The sequence below is a fragment of the Rosa chinensis genome, chromosome 3 (assembly GCF_002994745.2).
Source record: "Rosa chinensis cultivar Old Blush chromosome 3, RchiOBHm-V2, whole genome shotgun sequence".
Classification (NCBI taxonomy): Eukaryota; Viridiplantae; Streptophyta; class Magnoliopsida; order Rosales; family Rosaceae; genus Rosa; species Rosa chinensis.
The window spans coordinates 2,715,816-2,731,541 of record NC_037090.1 but is presented as its reverse complement, the minus strand read 5'-3'; the positions used below and the strand labels follow the sequence as shown (position 1 = coordinate 2,731,541).

Sequence of the window (15,726 nt, the reverse complement as noted above, 5' to 3'; positions counted from 1 at the left end):
GGACACACATGTGCGTGGCAATTACCTATTGACACGTTGCAGCCACTTTTTTTTGGGTCAGTGCCCTGTAGAGGGGTTGCTTTCCCCTTAATTGTCTCAGTTTTGCTGAGCGTGGCTTCTTTGCAATTCTGACATGGTGGGACCAACGGGTAGGAATCAGAGTCAGAGTTTCAATTGCTTTTTTTTTTTTTTCCAGTCAACAATTGCTTCTATTCATGGTCCAGTATTCAGTCCTATTGCTTCTTTGCAGTTCCGAAATTGAAATTGAAATTGATCAGATTCTTGATATTATTCATTTTATTTCAACTTTCTGGGGATCGATTGCTGAAATCAACTTAGGTTCAATCACTGCCATGGTTTCAACCTCCTACTCAGTGCTGAAATGAAATTGGGGATCTTGGATTAGAGATGATAGGCATAGACCCATACAAAATTCAATCAATAAGCCATAACCAGAAAACCATAGACAACAAAAATCATCCAATTTTTCTCCAGCATATATATCGAATAGAGCCATCAAAGAAAATAAAATAACAAACACTAAAATGGTACCTGATTGTGTTGTCGCTGGAGCGTCTCCATGGACTCGGGTTGAAGCACGAGGAACGAGTTTTGATGGTCGATGGCTTCTTTCATCCGAGGTGATTCACAACCTCGCTCTCTACAAACTCAGTATGAAATCTCTTCAATCCTTTGCTGCAAAGAAAAACCACAATCGCATAAGAAATAAATAAATCACAATCCCTAATTCAAAAATAGAGGGAAGGTTATACATACTAACACACCCCGACGGAGGTGAGGAGGACGACGAAGACGCTGAAGCTGACGAGGCCCATTAGGGTTTGGGTGTCGGAGAAAGTCCGGCCGAAGATAACGAGAGGCTAATCGGAGGGGCGGAAGAGGTAGAGGAAGAGCCAGGCGGCGAGGAGGCCGAGGGAGAAGGGGTGGGTGAAGAGGGAGACGGCGACGATGAGGGCGACGACGGCGAGGTAGTTGACGAGGACGCGGAGGGTGGCGTCGGAGAAGGACTCGGGCTTGGCGAAGGCGGAGAGGTCGGCAAGCTCGGCCCAGGGGCGGCGCTAGGAGAGGCCGTTGCGGACAGTGTCGGTGATGTGGTTGATGAAGGCGCGGAAGGCCAGGGTGGCGATCCGAGGCTGGGAGGCCTGGCACTCGATGGATCCGGCGGCGGCGACAGAGGTGGTGGAGATCGGGAGGACGGGGGGACGGTGGTTGACATTGTCGGTGGATCGGGATCTGAAATTGTATCAAGTATTTTTGTGAAGATCTGGAGAGAGCTTTTTGGGTTTATAAGGGAATTTGTGATTGAAGAATCGGAGGAAGGATGGAAATAGATGCAGTAAGACGAGAGAGAGAGAGAGATGGTTTATTTTTCCAGAAGAAGAGAAAGAGGAGAGAGAGAGAGAGAGATGGTTCCAGAAGAAGAGAAAGAGATAAGAGTCTGAGAGAGAAAAGAAAGAGATAAGGGGTACAGAAAAGAAGACCCAAAAAAATATTAAATAATTGGTTTAAATAAAAAAAAATAAAAAAAATATTAAATAATTAGGCACAATGTTTTGTGTTTGTCGGTTAAGGATACAGTTGAATATAAAGGTGGGTATGAGTTCTATATCCACAATTTTGTAATTGTGTGGCAATATGTGTGTGGCCTTTGCCCACATGTGTTGTGGTGAATAGACTACAAGGGAATATATTGTTGTAATTACTTACCTTGTATATGTTGTGTAGTACGGTTGTAGTACGATTGTAATCTGTTTATATACACCACAGAATGGGTGTAATAATATATCAGAAATATTCATTCTCTCTATCTTGTCTAGTTTGACTTGGTATCAGAGCAAAGATCCGGAAAAAGGACTTTGTCTCTTTATTTTTCTTTATTTTTCTCTTATTTAGAGGAAAATCTTTTTTAGAACCCCGTTTGTTAGGGTTTTGTCTCCAACTGACAGCAGCCTTCATCCTTCCAGATCGGTTTCTTGTCTGTTTGTTTCACTCCAAAATGACGTCGTCCTTCATCTGTCCCAAGATCGGACTCGTCCTCTGTTCCAGATTTCCACACCAGCACCAGTCCGTGCGTCCATCGAGCCGGGTTAAATCCGGTTGCTTCTTCAGTCTCACCTTCGATCGACTTCGATCGACTTCGCCTCCTCTTCGATCGACTTCACCTCGTTGTCGATCGTCTTCATCTCATCTCCAGTCAGTCCAGATCAGCTTCGCCTTCGCCGGCCCTCACCTTCGATTGGCTTCTCAGTCCAAATCATCGCAACCCAGTCCGGTTGCGGTCCAGCCAACATTCGCCCAGACTCGCCGGTGCCCTCTATTCAGTCAGCGTCCTTTCCAACCCATCTCAAACTCAGTCAACTCGCTCAACTCGCTCACTCGGTCAAACTCAGCCAACTCACTCGGTCAAACTCAGCAAACTCACTCAGCCAACACTCACTCGGTCAAACTCAGTCAGGTTCCAAAAAAAAAAAAAAAAAAACTGTTATTTTTGTTTATTTCCGCTGCGTACTTTGGGATTTGTATATTTTCTATTGTATTATTGCAATGGGTGGTGATGACAGTGAAAGTCAGGGTTCTAAGGCCAATGAGGTACAGAAGGTTGAGGTTTATGTCAAGAGCTCAGAAGGTGGTTCTTTCGGAGGTACCAAACTCACTGGTACCAATTTCCGAACATGGAAGAAGATTATGTCAGTTTATCTCCGTGGAATACACAAAATGGGGTATGTGACTGGAACGATCAAGGCTCCCAGTGAAGATGATGTGGATGCCTATGCTAAGTGGGCAGATGATGATGGGCTTGTAATGTCAATTCTATTTCGAGCCATGACTGATGATGTGCTACAGACGGTGGAGGAATGTGAGACTGCTGAGGCGATATGGAAGACATTGGGGGATTTGTATACCAACGACTCTGATTTTATTCAGGTTCATGAATTGATGTGTAAAGCTGCTAGTATGCAACAGAGTGGGTAACCAATAGCTGTGTATTTCACCAAGCTGAAAAATGTATGGGCTGAAATTGATCAGAAGCGTCCTTGCAAGATCAAGAATCAGGAAGATCTGGTGTGGTACCAGAAGGAGAAGGAGCTAGAAAGGGTTCATGTATTCCTGAGAGGGCTTGATGAGAAGCATAGCAGTGCCAAGGGAGAATTGCTCAGAATGACAGACCCTCCTAGTTTGACCACAGCCTTTACATACATCCGCAAGGATGAGTCTCAACAGGAAAGTGTCAAACATGCACAGGTTGAAGTATCTAGCCTAGCCATTCAGGCCAAGTCACCTGCACCTTTCCTCCAGCAGCAGAGTTCAGCCCCACTTCATCAGCAAGGTTTCCCACAAGGCTTCACCAACCGCCCTCGTCCTCAATGTTCTTATTGCAATGACCTTGGGCATGTTCGGGAGACTTGTTGGAAGTTGAACCCACACCTTAAACCTAAAAGGCAAGGTTATCGTCCTAAGGCGAAAGCAGCTGCTGTTCAATTGGTTCAAGATCCGGATTTCTATGGAGTAGTTGGCCAGGATCATCATACAGCAGGTGGAGTAACTCCTACAGCCTCTATAGCTGGTCGAGGTAAAATTGGTATGGCTTTAAAGGTTTCTACTTTTGTTGGTTCTGATACATGGATTATTGATTCTGGTGCCTCCGATCATATGACTTATGACAAATCATATTTTACTGAATTGTTTTCCCCACCAGTGTCATATGTCACCAATGCCAATGGTGAGGCATTTCCTGTGTTAGGGTCAGGGTCAGTTCGTATTACTCCTACCTTAGAACTTCATAATGTGTTATATGTGCCTGACTTGTCCCACCATTTGATCTTTGTTCCCCAGTTGAATACTGAGTCTAAATGCTCTGTAACCTTTTTTCCTATGTATGTGATTTTTCAGGATCTTCTCACCAGGGAGATAATTGGTCGGGGGTATCTGAGGGGCCGGTTGTTCCATCTGGATCAGACATACGCAGGAGAGAAACCAGGAGCACAGTCCCGCGCCGCTTTGACTTCGAGTTCTGATAAGCTAAGTGAAATTTGGTTGTGGCATCGCCGTTTAGGGCATCCCTCTTTTAGTCTTATGAGAAAAACCATGCCTACTTTGTTTATTGGTGTGGATGAGTCGAGTTTACATTGTAAAACATGTGTTTTGGCCAAGAGTCATCGTGCTACGTATTTTCCTAGTATTTCTAATAAAAGTGTTTCTCCTTTTGAGCTGATTCATTCTGATGTTTGGGGGCCATCTAGAGAACCCACTGTGTCGGGTATGAGATACTTTGTGTTGTTTATTGATGATTGTACAAGATTGTCGTGGGTTGCTCTGCTAAAAACCAAAGATGAAGTCTTTCCAGCTTTTCAAACTTTTCGTACTCTCGTTCAAACACAATACCATCGCACCATTAAAGTCCTTCGTTCTGACAATGGGGGGGAATATGTTAATCATGTTTTCCAAGAGTTTTTTACAACCAATGGGATTGTTCACCAAACTACATGTCCACAAACACCAGAACAAAATGGAGTGTCTGAAAGGAAAAACCGTCATTTACTTGATATGGCTCGTGCCATTCTCCTTAGTGCTCATATGCCTAAGTATCTTTGGGGCAATGCTGTACAAGCTTCCTCTCATCTTATTAATCGTCTTCCATCTAGCGTCCTTCAGGGAAAAATTCCATTTGAGGTTCTTGCATCGCATGTCTCCTTACCTTCCTTTCATAATCTTCCAGCTCGTGTCTTTGGTTGTGTTGCCTTTGTCCATGTTCCTAAAAACCAGAGGTCTAAGTTGGATGCCCGGGCGCTTAAGTGTGTCTTTGTTGGCTATGGAGGGAATCAGAAGGGATACAAGTGCTATCATCCACCTACCAGGAAATACTATGTCACTATGGACGTTACCTTCTTTGAAGACATGAGTTATTTTTCCACTTCGGATACAGCTCTTCAGGGGGAGAATTCATATTTTGAAGAGCTGTATCATGGAGAGGGGGAGGAAACAGAAGGAGGAGAGGAAGAAGTCACACAGGCAGAAGGTATTGAGACCATCAGCCCGCCACCTCTTGAAGCAGTAGCTCCAAGCATCCAGGCACCAGTTTCTATGGCTGAAAATGAAGTTGAAGACACGACTGCCCCTCCTGCCATCGCTTATACCCCTGACCCACAGCTTCCTGGTACAGAAGATCACTCATTTGAGGTATGTCCACTCACTAGTACTAGTAGTAGTGAGTCTAGTGTTGAGCAATATGTGTTACCAAATAGGACCACTCGGGGTCAATCAATCAAAAGATATGAACCTACTCTTACTGCCAAATCAAAATACCCGGTAGCTAATTATATGTCCACTAGGAGATTATCTAAGTCATATGAATCATTTGTGAATCAAATATCTGCTGTATCAGTACCTAACAAAGTGCAGGATGCGTTGGGGGATCCAAAGTGGAGGAAGGCAATGGAGGAAGTGATGGAGGCGTTGCAGAAGAACAATACTTGGCAACTTGTGCCTCCACCACAAGGCAAGAAGGCTGTAGGTTGTCGTTGGGTGTTTACTGTGAAACATAATGCAGATGGATCAGTGAATTGGTACAAAGCACGCCTTGTAGCAAAGGGGTTTACTCAGACATATGGTATAGACTATGATGAAACATTTGCCCCTGTTGCCAAGATGAACACTATTCGGGTTCTGCTCTTATTTGCTGCTAGTTTAAACTGGCCACTTAGACAGTTTGATGTCAAGAATGCATTTCTTCATGGAGAGTTAGTCGAGGAAGTGTACATGAGTCTTCCACCTGGGTATGTAGTTGCTTCTCCTGGTGATTTTGTCTGTAGATTGAGAAAATCTCTGTATGGTCTCAAACAGTCACCACGTGCTTGGTTTGGAAGATTTTCACAGTTTATGCGGAAGGTTGGTTACAGGCAGAGCAATTCAGACCACACCTTGTTTCTCAAGCATCAACAAGGGAAGGTAACAGCTCTAATTATTTATGTGGATGATATGGTAATCACTGGTAATGATACTGTTGAGATGGATAGACTGCAGAGACAGCTAGCCTCTGAGTTTGAGATGAAGGACTTGAGTGAGCTTAAGTACTTCTTAGGAATCGAGGTAGCCAGAGGGAGAGAAGGAATCTATCTGTGCCAGAGGAAGTATGTTCTTGATTTGCTAACAGAGACAGGTTTGTTGGATTGCAGACCTATTGACACTCCTATTGAGCAGAACCATTGTTTAGCTGAGTATCCAGATCAGGTACCTACTGATCGAGCTCGCTATCAGAGGTTAGTTGGGCGCTTGATTTATTTGGCTCATACTAGACCAGACGTTGCATATGCAGTGAGTGTGGTGAGTCAGTTCATGCATAATCCGAGTGAGAGTCACATGGATGCGGTTATGCGGATTCTAAAGTACTTGAAGTCAGCTCCAGGAAGGGGAGTACTTTTTTCTAAACATAACAACATTCTTGAGGTTTGTGGCTTCACAGATGCAGATTGGGCTGGAAACATCACAGACAGGAGGTCGACATCAGGTTACTTTACCTTTGTAGGAGGCAATCTGGTTACATGGAAGAGTAAGAAACAGAAAGTTGTGGCACGTTCTAGTGCTGAGGCCGAGTATAGAGGTATGGCTCACGGAGTGTGTGAATTGTTGTGGCTGAGAAATCTGTTACGTGATCTGGGTGTCAAACTCAAAAATTCCATGCAATTGTATTGTGATAACAAGGCAGCTATTGACATATCACAGAATCCAGTACAGCATGATCGTACTAAACATGTGGAGGTTGATCGTCACTTTATAAAGGAGAACTAGATGCCAAAATTATTAGCTTTCCTTTTGTTCCAACTGAAGAGCAACTTGCAGATGTACTTACCAAAGGAGTTTCCAGGAAGGCGTTTTATGACTCACTTAGCAAGTTGGGCATGGTTGATGTATATGCGCCAACTTGAGGGGGAGTGTTAGTGTGAGTCATCGTTCCCTATTAGGAATAGACTACAAGGGAATATATTGTTGTAATTACTTACCTTGTATATGTTGTGTAGTACGGTTGTAGTACGATTGTAATCTGTTTATATACACCACAGAATGGGTGTAATAATATATCAGAAATATTCATTCTCTCTATCTTGTCTAGTTTGACTCATCCTTTTGAAGTACATCGGAGAGCCATATATTGTGGTTCTTACTTCAGGAGTTGTTCACTATCTACGCAAACACACACAGCAACCACGCATCTCTGATTTTAGGTAAAGAAGATTTCACTTTCTTACAAAGGTGTCCATAGTCCATAGATCGAAGAGATCGAGGAGGCATCGAGATAATACAAAGATGAATCCCGTTAAGGAGGCACCGACGCAAAGATGGCCATGGATTCGAGGTATTGGATCTCGTTGAGGAGGCACCGTGATCTTGCAAAGGTGAATCCCATTAAAGAGGCACCGAGACCATGCAATTATGCAAAGGTGCCCATGGATCCGGGAGAGGCGTTGAATCTTCTTGAAGAAGCACGGAGATCATGCAAAGGTGGTCATGGATTCGAGAGAGGTCTTGAATCCCGTTCAGGAGACAGAGAGATGGCCATAAATCACGTAGAAGAGGTATCCGAGTGGTGGCCAACTGGCCATAAGATCTCGTAGAGGAGGCCATAAGATCTTGTAGAGGAGACACCGAGAGGTGACATAAGATCTCAATGAGGAGACACCGATCTCATAGAAAGAGGTGCCGAGATCATGTCAAGAAGGCCAGGCATGAGCCTGAATGTAGAGGAGACCAGAGATCATGTCAAGAACGCCGTGCATCTCATAGGGGAGGGCCGTGAATCTTGTATAGGCACTGATTCTGTGGAAGAGGTACCGAGGTCATGTTAGGGAGTCCATGACTCCATGTATGATAGGTGTATCACGTACGGGAGGGCCTGAGATATTGCGGAGGTGCTATGGGGTAATAGCAAGGTGACCAAAAAGCTTGGGCAAGCAGCATGACTTCTTATTTCTCTTCCCACACAATGTTTCAGTGTTAATCTGGAGACTTTAGTATGAAGAGATATGAAGAGAGAGGGGATGCAGTGGTTCAACTAGTCCATGAAAGGAGGCTACGTTTCTTTAGAGATTTCAATACTAGTAGCCTAATCTAGTCAGTGGCGGATGCACAACCGGACGAGTGGGGTCAGCTGCCCCCAGTCAGCTTTTGACATTTGGCAACTGAGCATTTTTTTTTTATAAGGCCCATCAGCCCATGTTATACGTTCACACTTCCTGAGATGTTTCCTTTCTAATATATATATATAGAACAATTCTTAGGTTCACCCCTAGGGTGAATGAACATATTCACCCCTATTGTCGATTAACATACTTTTATTTAATAAATTTATAATCCAACGGTCCATATCTTAAAGGGAAAATCGTCCAAACAGTGTCTGAACTTTTCCAGACTATTAATTTTCATACCTATACTTCAAAAAATATCAAAATGGTACCTGAGTGTTTGAGCCCGACCCAATTTTCATACCTAGTAACAGTAAAATCGTTAATGGAGTTAACTTTTGAAGGATATTTTCATCATTTTACTATTCATCATCTCCAACCTCTTCTTCTCCTCCACCCCATCACCGACACCTCTGTTATTGAGTAGCTTTCGACCTCAGTAGAGTATAGTCCATACTCAACTCAAACATGCTAAAGAGGGAGGAGCATGTAGCCAAAAGATCGAAAGGAAAGAGAAGCAACGAAAAGTTGGAATGGATAAAAACAGAGAACAAAAGTTGGAATGGATGCCGTACCAAAATTATGAGCCATGTAATCCCCAAATACATGGAATCACAAACCCCGAAATGAAAGCACCCACATTCAAACTCAAATAAGGTTACCAATTTTTCCTTCAATTAATGATCTTCAAACTCAATCCAACAAAATTCAGATCAATTCCGATGTATCACAAGATCTGCAAAATTGATAGTAACCCACAAATAAGAATATGTAAAAGCTCAAAACTTTACCCTGATTTATTGATTTCATTCACAAACAATACCAACTCAATAATCAAATCTATAAGCAAAGCTCCTCAAATTATAAAACCGAGACAAGAAACAAAAGATTGAATCTAAGCAGAAGATTAAGAGGGCATAAATTACCTAGAACTTCCCCTATAATCTGAGCAACACTTTGAAGGACTACAAATGATCTTCAGTTTACCCAGCAAATTCCTTCTTTGCTCCTCACAAGTTTTCTCTCACTGCAATTCAGACCCAAACAAATTCCTCATACCATCTAAATTTCTGAATCAAAACAAAGAATCCCAAAATGCATTAGCAGTCATGTCATGTTCATCATCCAAGTGATTCACTGAGCAGTAATATTTCAAAACGCTAAAATCTTCGAACATCACAAGTACACAGCAAATCAATACATAACCCAGAACCATCAAAGACCTTATCTTTATAATCTATTAAACCAAAAAAACCCATCAATATAAACAATTCCTGAGAAAAACCCATATATGAAAAGAAGGGAGCTTGGGCAGTAGCACGTTGTGGGCATGTGAGATGAAGAGGAAGTCTTGGGCAGTAGCACGTTGTGGGCATCGTCCAATATCAAATGACAACTTGAGAGATGGAAAGATTACACAGGTTTCATGTCCTCCAATTGATAAACCCTCAACTGGGTACCCTTCAATGGTTTCGGTGGAGGAGAAGAAGAGGATGGAGATGATGAATAGTAAAATGACGAAAATATCCTTCAAAAGTTAACCCACTTAACGATTTTACTGTTATTAGGTACTGAAATTGGGTCGGGCTCAGACACTCAGGTACCATTTTGATATTTTTTGAAGTACAGGTATGAAAATTAATAGTCTGGAAAAGTTCAGATACTGTTTGGACGATTTTCCCTATCTTAAATTATCCTTTAAAGATCATCTCTGTAAAAAATCAATCGAATCAGAAATCGTTTAATTATCTAATTGAATCAAACAAATTGATGGTTCTAACAACACTTACTACTATTATGATGAACCGTCCATGTATTTCATAGAAATAAATAACTGAAAGGTCTTCAATTTGATTGATTTTTTACAAAGCTAATCTTTGTATTACGTTATACAATATGAATGATTGGATTAGAAAATTATAAAGTTATTATGCGTTAATCGACAATGGGGGTGAATATGCTCATTCACCCTAGGGGTGAACCTAAGAATTGTTCATATATATATATATGTTGATCCCTATTGCCAGAGTCCCAGACGACCCCAGACCTTTTCTTCTTCCGTTTGTTCTACCGTTTCAGTGAGGCTACTACTGAACTTCTCCTTTGTTTGGCATCTCTAAGTCCTAATTATTCACTTGCAGCTTATAATAAGCAAAGTTTGATGCGTCTTGCTGAGCTTTATCCTCATGATTTTTCTGCATCAAAGTTGTTGTTGCTAGAATGTTAGGTAGAGACTTACATTGATGATATGCGATCTAACAACAAGTTCCAAGAATTGCAAGGGATTGCTGATCTTGCAAAAGAAATTAGTTGAGACAAGAAAGCATAAGACATATCCTTATGTTTATTTGTTGTTCACTTTGGCTCTAGTACTTCCTGTTGCAACAGACTCTGTTGAAAGAGCTTTCTCTGCCATGAATATTATAAAGAATCGAATTCGCAATCGAATGGGAGATCAATGGATGAATGATAGCTTAATTGTTAATCTTGAGAAGGATATATTCAATTTCATTGACAGTGAGTCTATTATTCAGCGTTTTCAAAACATGGCACCTCGTAGAGGACAATTATAGATGTGGAAGTACTCTGCTTTTCTAGGTATGTGCTCTTTTTTGCTTCTTGCAAGCTCTCTGTTTTGTTAAACCTTTTGTGCTATTGGACATTGTTTTTCCAAGTTGAAGGCATGAGCATGATAGTTTGTAATGAATGAGTCACATGACATTTGCTAGTAAACCTTGTTTCTTTGATTGCATTCCTTTACTTCCTCTTTGGTGCAAATATGTTAATGAATGAGTCACTTGAAATCTTCTGTTAAACTATGTTTCTTTGAATGAGTAAACTATGCTTCCTATTTTGTACAAGTTTGTTAATAAATGAGTCACTTGAAACTTGCCCCCAGAGATATATATTCCTGCGTCCGCCACTGACTCTAGTAATACAAGTGTGGGAACCATGATCACATCTCTTTCTAAGTAAGAGAGGGCTCCCTTTTAGAGCTAAGAGAGATCCATTTTCATTCTACGCAATGTACATATTGCTTCTCTTGAAACCTTTTAGAAAGCATGAGAGGGTGGTCTTCTGGTGAGATATCGGCCGACCTCTACAATGATGAGGTAGCTCGGATGTCAGTCGAAGTAATATATGTAGAAGGCAAGGCCCACTATATCACGCAAACTGTTTAAGAAGTCGTTGCTTATGTGGAGCAGTATGTAATATAAGCAATACGGTACAATCACGATTTCTAAAGCTTCTCGTTATTATGATTAAAGATGGTGATTTTAAATCTGGGTTGTCAAGTAAGTGACTTTTCACCTCAAATCATGTGAATCATACTTGTGTAAGCTATTTCACAATGCTGATTTGAAAGTAGCGACAACTATAATTTGTAAGCATAGCTGTGATCCAATGAGGAGACAGGTAGAAAAAGAACAAGGAAAGAAACAATTACCATTGCTTCTAGTTTTGTTTTTGGTGGAAGAAAAAAAAATACAGATGCAGCAAACAACAGAAGAATTGAAGAAATAAACGCAGCAAACAACCGTATAGACGGCAATTTTGGATTTTAACTAGGGTTTTAATTAGGAGTAGTAGCCGACAATATTTGGGTTATTAGGATTGCAAGTATCTAAATTGAGAGAAAAAAAAAATCACATTCAATAACAGTGGCCAAATTAAGTGTCATAAAACGTTGATACCATACAAGATAAGAGAAAAGATACAGAAAAAATAAAGAAAGAGAAATAATGGAGAACTAACCTCTTCGCACATGGAGCTAGAGAAGAATATATATATATTTTTTTATTATATCAACAACTGTGAAATATAACAACTAGTTTTTCATAAGTCGAATTTATCTCTCACTTATAAAAATGAGATTAATGTCACTAGAGCAAATGGTATTGGGCGTAAAGAGAAAAAATTGGATAGACTTTTCCAACCTCTATTATCTTTAGTTTGGTGGTTAGAACAATATTGGAGTTCGGTATTTATTGAACACTACAAAGTCCGTAATTTTTCATGACTTTTCTAACTTCGTATGTATTAATGATATTTTGAATACCCCTATACTTCCATTTATTTTTAAAAGTCCTAATTGAATACCTCTAGACTTTGGTGAAGTTCATAACATTTTTTTAAGATCTTAGGGGGGTGTATTGTATATGGAATTAGTGGAAGTTTTAAAGAAATCTATGGAATTTAAAAGTCTGGGTGTATTCAATATAGACTTTTAACAATCCATGAAAGTCTTGAGGTATTCAATTAGGATTTTTAAAGACTTCATGAATTCCACCAAAATCTAGGGGTATTCAATTAGGACTTTTAAAAATGAATAAAAGTACAGAGGTATTCAAAATATCATTCATACTTATGGAATTAGAAAATCATGGATAATCATGGACTTTGTAGTGTTAACTATACATAACAAACTCCAATAATTTTCCAGCCTCCAGACCAAAGATTTCAAAAAGTCTATCAAAGTTTCCTCTTAAAAAAAAAAAAAGGTTTATCAAAGTAATTCTCTCTACGCACAAAGAAGTTTGTCCTTCATCATCTCTCTTTCTTAATTTTTTGTCTTTTCTCTAATTTTTTATGATATCAACTTTTTTTGATACCCAACATGTTCATTGTAGTTGTTGAATGTGATTTTTATTTTTTTGTTTTTGTTTTTTTTTTCAATTGTGATACTTCGAACCCTAATAGCAATAAAAATGATTTATGAAACCCTAAAACTCAAATATTGTGGTCTAACCCTAAGACCTTGAACCATACTAAATTTTATCTTATCAATTAATCATTCTCATTAATTTGAATTTATATTATGGTTCAAAAAAAGGTTGAACAATTGAATTTCAATTGATTGATTATAGATCAAGACATTGATCAATATTGCTACAATATATGTTAATCGGCAAAAACAAAATTGATGAGAATAATTAACCATAAACATCAAGTGATCTATATTGTATATTTATGTTGTTGGGAGATTAGGAATGAGAACAAACTCGCGAGACAAACTAACAATCATTTATTCGAGTCAATTTCTATTAGATGATACTGGAGCATTAAAGAGACAATAAGTTATTATTTTGTTTTGTGTTTGGGCTGCATTTGTTTTTTTTTTTTTTTATATTTTGTACATCCTAGGAAATCTGTAGAAGTCATTCATAATAAAGTATATAGATTTTCATGAATCAATAAAAGTCTGTTGCTAAAATCAATGGTTTTAAGAAATCCATAACAGTCTATCGACTTTTTAAAGAGTCTGTGGATTTTTCAAATAGTCTGTCATTTAAAAAAAGTCTGCACAAATCCAAATACAATACACCCCCCTTAATTGGATACATCGAGACTTTCATGGACTGTTAGAATTCTACATTAAATACATTCAGACTTTTAAATTCCATAAAAGTTCCACTAATTCTATATACAAATGAATTTAAGGAGATTTTTAGCTAAATGTGATTAATTAGTGATTTACTCACTTTGGTATGAGTCGAACTTCAGACATATATTATGACTCAAAAGGCAAAATAGTCAAATTATCCCCTGATTTTTCCCATAGTTGCCGATTTACCCCATGACATTTCAATTTTGATTATCTAAACCCTCACTTTTCTAATTGTTGTCGCTTTACACCCTATCGTTATTTTTTAGATTTTCCATTAACTTGGTTAGCATGTGAGAGGCTTTTTCGTCTTTTCAACTATCACAAAAAAAAAAATTAAACAAACCAACTCATCGTTAAAGAAATTAAAAAAAATATATACAAAGCTGTTCTTCGTTAAAAGAAGGAAAAAAAAAAAAAAAAACTAGCCCTTTGGTCACATCTTCCTTGTCCATCTCTTCTTCTTCTTCACTCCGTTTATTTCAAGATTGGTCGTTAGCTTGCAACTGATAGCTTAATTAATATTTGGTCATTAGCATACAAAGTAGTTTTGTATTTTTTTCTTCTTGATTTATTAATATATGAGGGTAATATTGGAAGATAGAGGCAAAAAATTTATAGTTGGCCGGGGTGTACTAAGATTTTTATTTGGTAAAAATAGCAACATTCTTTTTTTTGGATGACAATTGCAGAGACGAAAAGGCATCTCACATGTTAACCAAGTTAACGGAGAAATTGGATGGAAAATCTAAAATTTAATTATAGGGTGTAAATTGGTAATATTTAGAAAAGTGAGGGTGTAAATAATCAAAATTGAAATGTCAATGAATAAATCGGCAGTCATGAGAAAAATTAGGGGGTAATTTGACTATTTTAATTGCCTTCTCAAAATATTAACAAAGATATGAACCTTTTAAAATCAGAATGACTCAAAATGTTAACCAACACCTATTTCCATTTTTTCCACCACTATCATTATAAGTGGGTAGGTAAGCATACGGGCATTCATGTTTGACTATAAACATTGAAGAAAAACTATGGAACAATCTATGTCATATGATGCTTGCACGTAGAATCTGATGCGGACCCTGTGGAGGTGATATGTAGTTAAAGCTTACCATTCGTCTTCTCTCTACTATTTAATTCCATTTGAGAGTTTGAATTCAAAAAGGAAGGAATTCATAGGTTGAAACTGTAAAATCTTTAATTTGCTGCTAGAGTCTTGAGTCTTGACCAAGCTAGCATGCCCTTTTCGTCAACAATTGAAACAAAACCCGTTCTCGATCTCCATCAGCCTTATAAAACGGAGTCTGTAATATTGATCATCCCTTGACCGTACAGTTTTTGAAAATCGATCGATCAGGAACAAAAATTTGTATAACTTAGAAATATCACACGAATAAGTACAAAATAAAGTTGAAAACAATGAGGAAGATGAAGAAGAAGCACAAATGATACAATTCTAGCTGGCTAGGTATGAAAGAATAGGAAGGATTTTTTTATTTTTTTGGCATCTTGTAACTAAGAAACAAGAAAACAGAGCTGGCTAGGTATGAAAGAGTGGGAAGGTCTGAAGACAAAAGAGTCTAAATTTCCCCATCAATGACGTTTCAATATTTTGAACTCACATTTTCAAATGTACGTTTCAGTCCTTGATGGTCATGTTGAAATCGGCGTTACAAAATAACTAGTAATCTATTATTACTAATAATATGTTGATCAGCGGTCAGAGCTAAAATATATATCCCCAATTTTAAGGAAGAAAATTAATTGAAGAAAATGCATAGATGCATGCACAGGAACAAGAAAATAATCGAGATTTCAAATTAAGATCAGTAGTCATGGTCATCAAGGTGGAACTCCAGAAGATTGACGATTATGGAGCACTAGTACTTTTTCTCAATTTCTGATTCCCACATACTACAAGACTTTTTGAAACCAATTGATGTAGAAAATATTAGCTTAACTAATTGATTAACCAAGACCAATAACAATTTAAATTTGTCTGTAAACAGTAAACAAAATATATGTGTGCGTCACTGATGGAATAGTATGATTTATATAAATTATTTTGACTATGAAATCACTTTCCATTAATATAAATAATATTATTAACTTATTTAAGCAGATGTATGTGAACGA

At 38.8% G+C, this 15,726-nt stretch overlaps 1 pseudogene; it reads right to left on the bottom strand.

Moving 5' to 3' along the window:
• Positions 1 to 178: 178 nt before the first annotated feature.
• LOC112192559 lies at positions 179 to 1,265 on the bottom strand (annotated as a pseudogene).
• Positions 1,266 to 15,726: the final 14,461 nt, after the last annotated feature.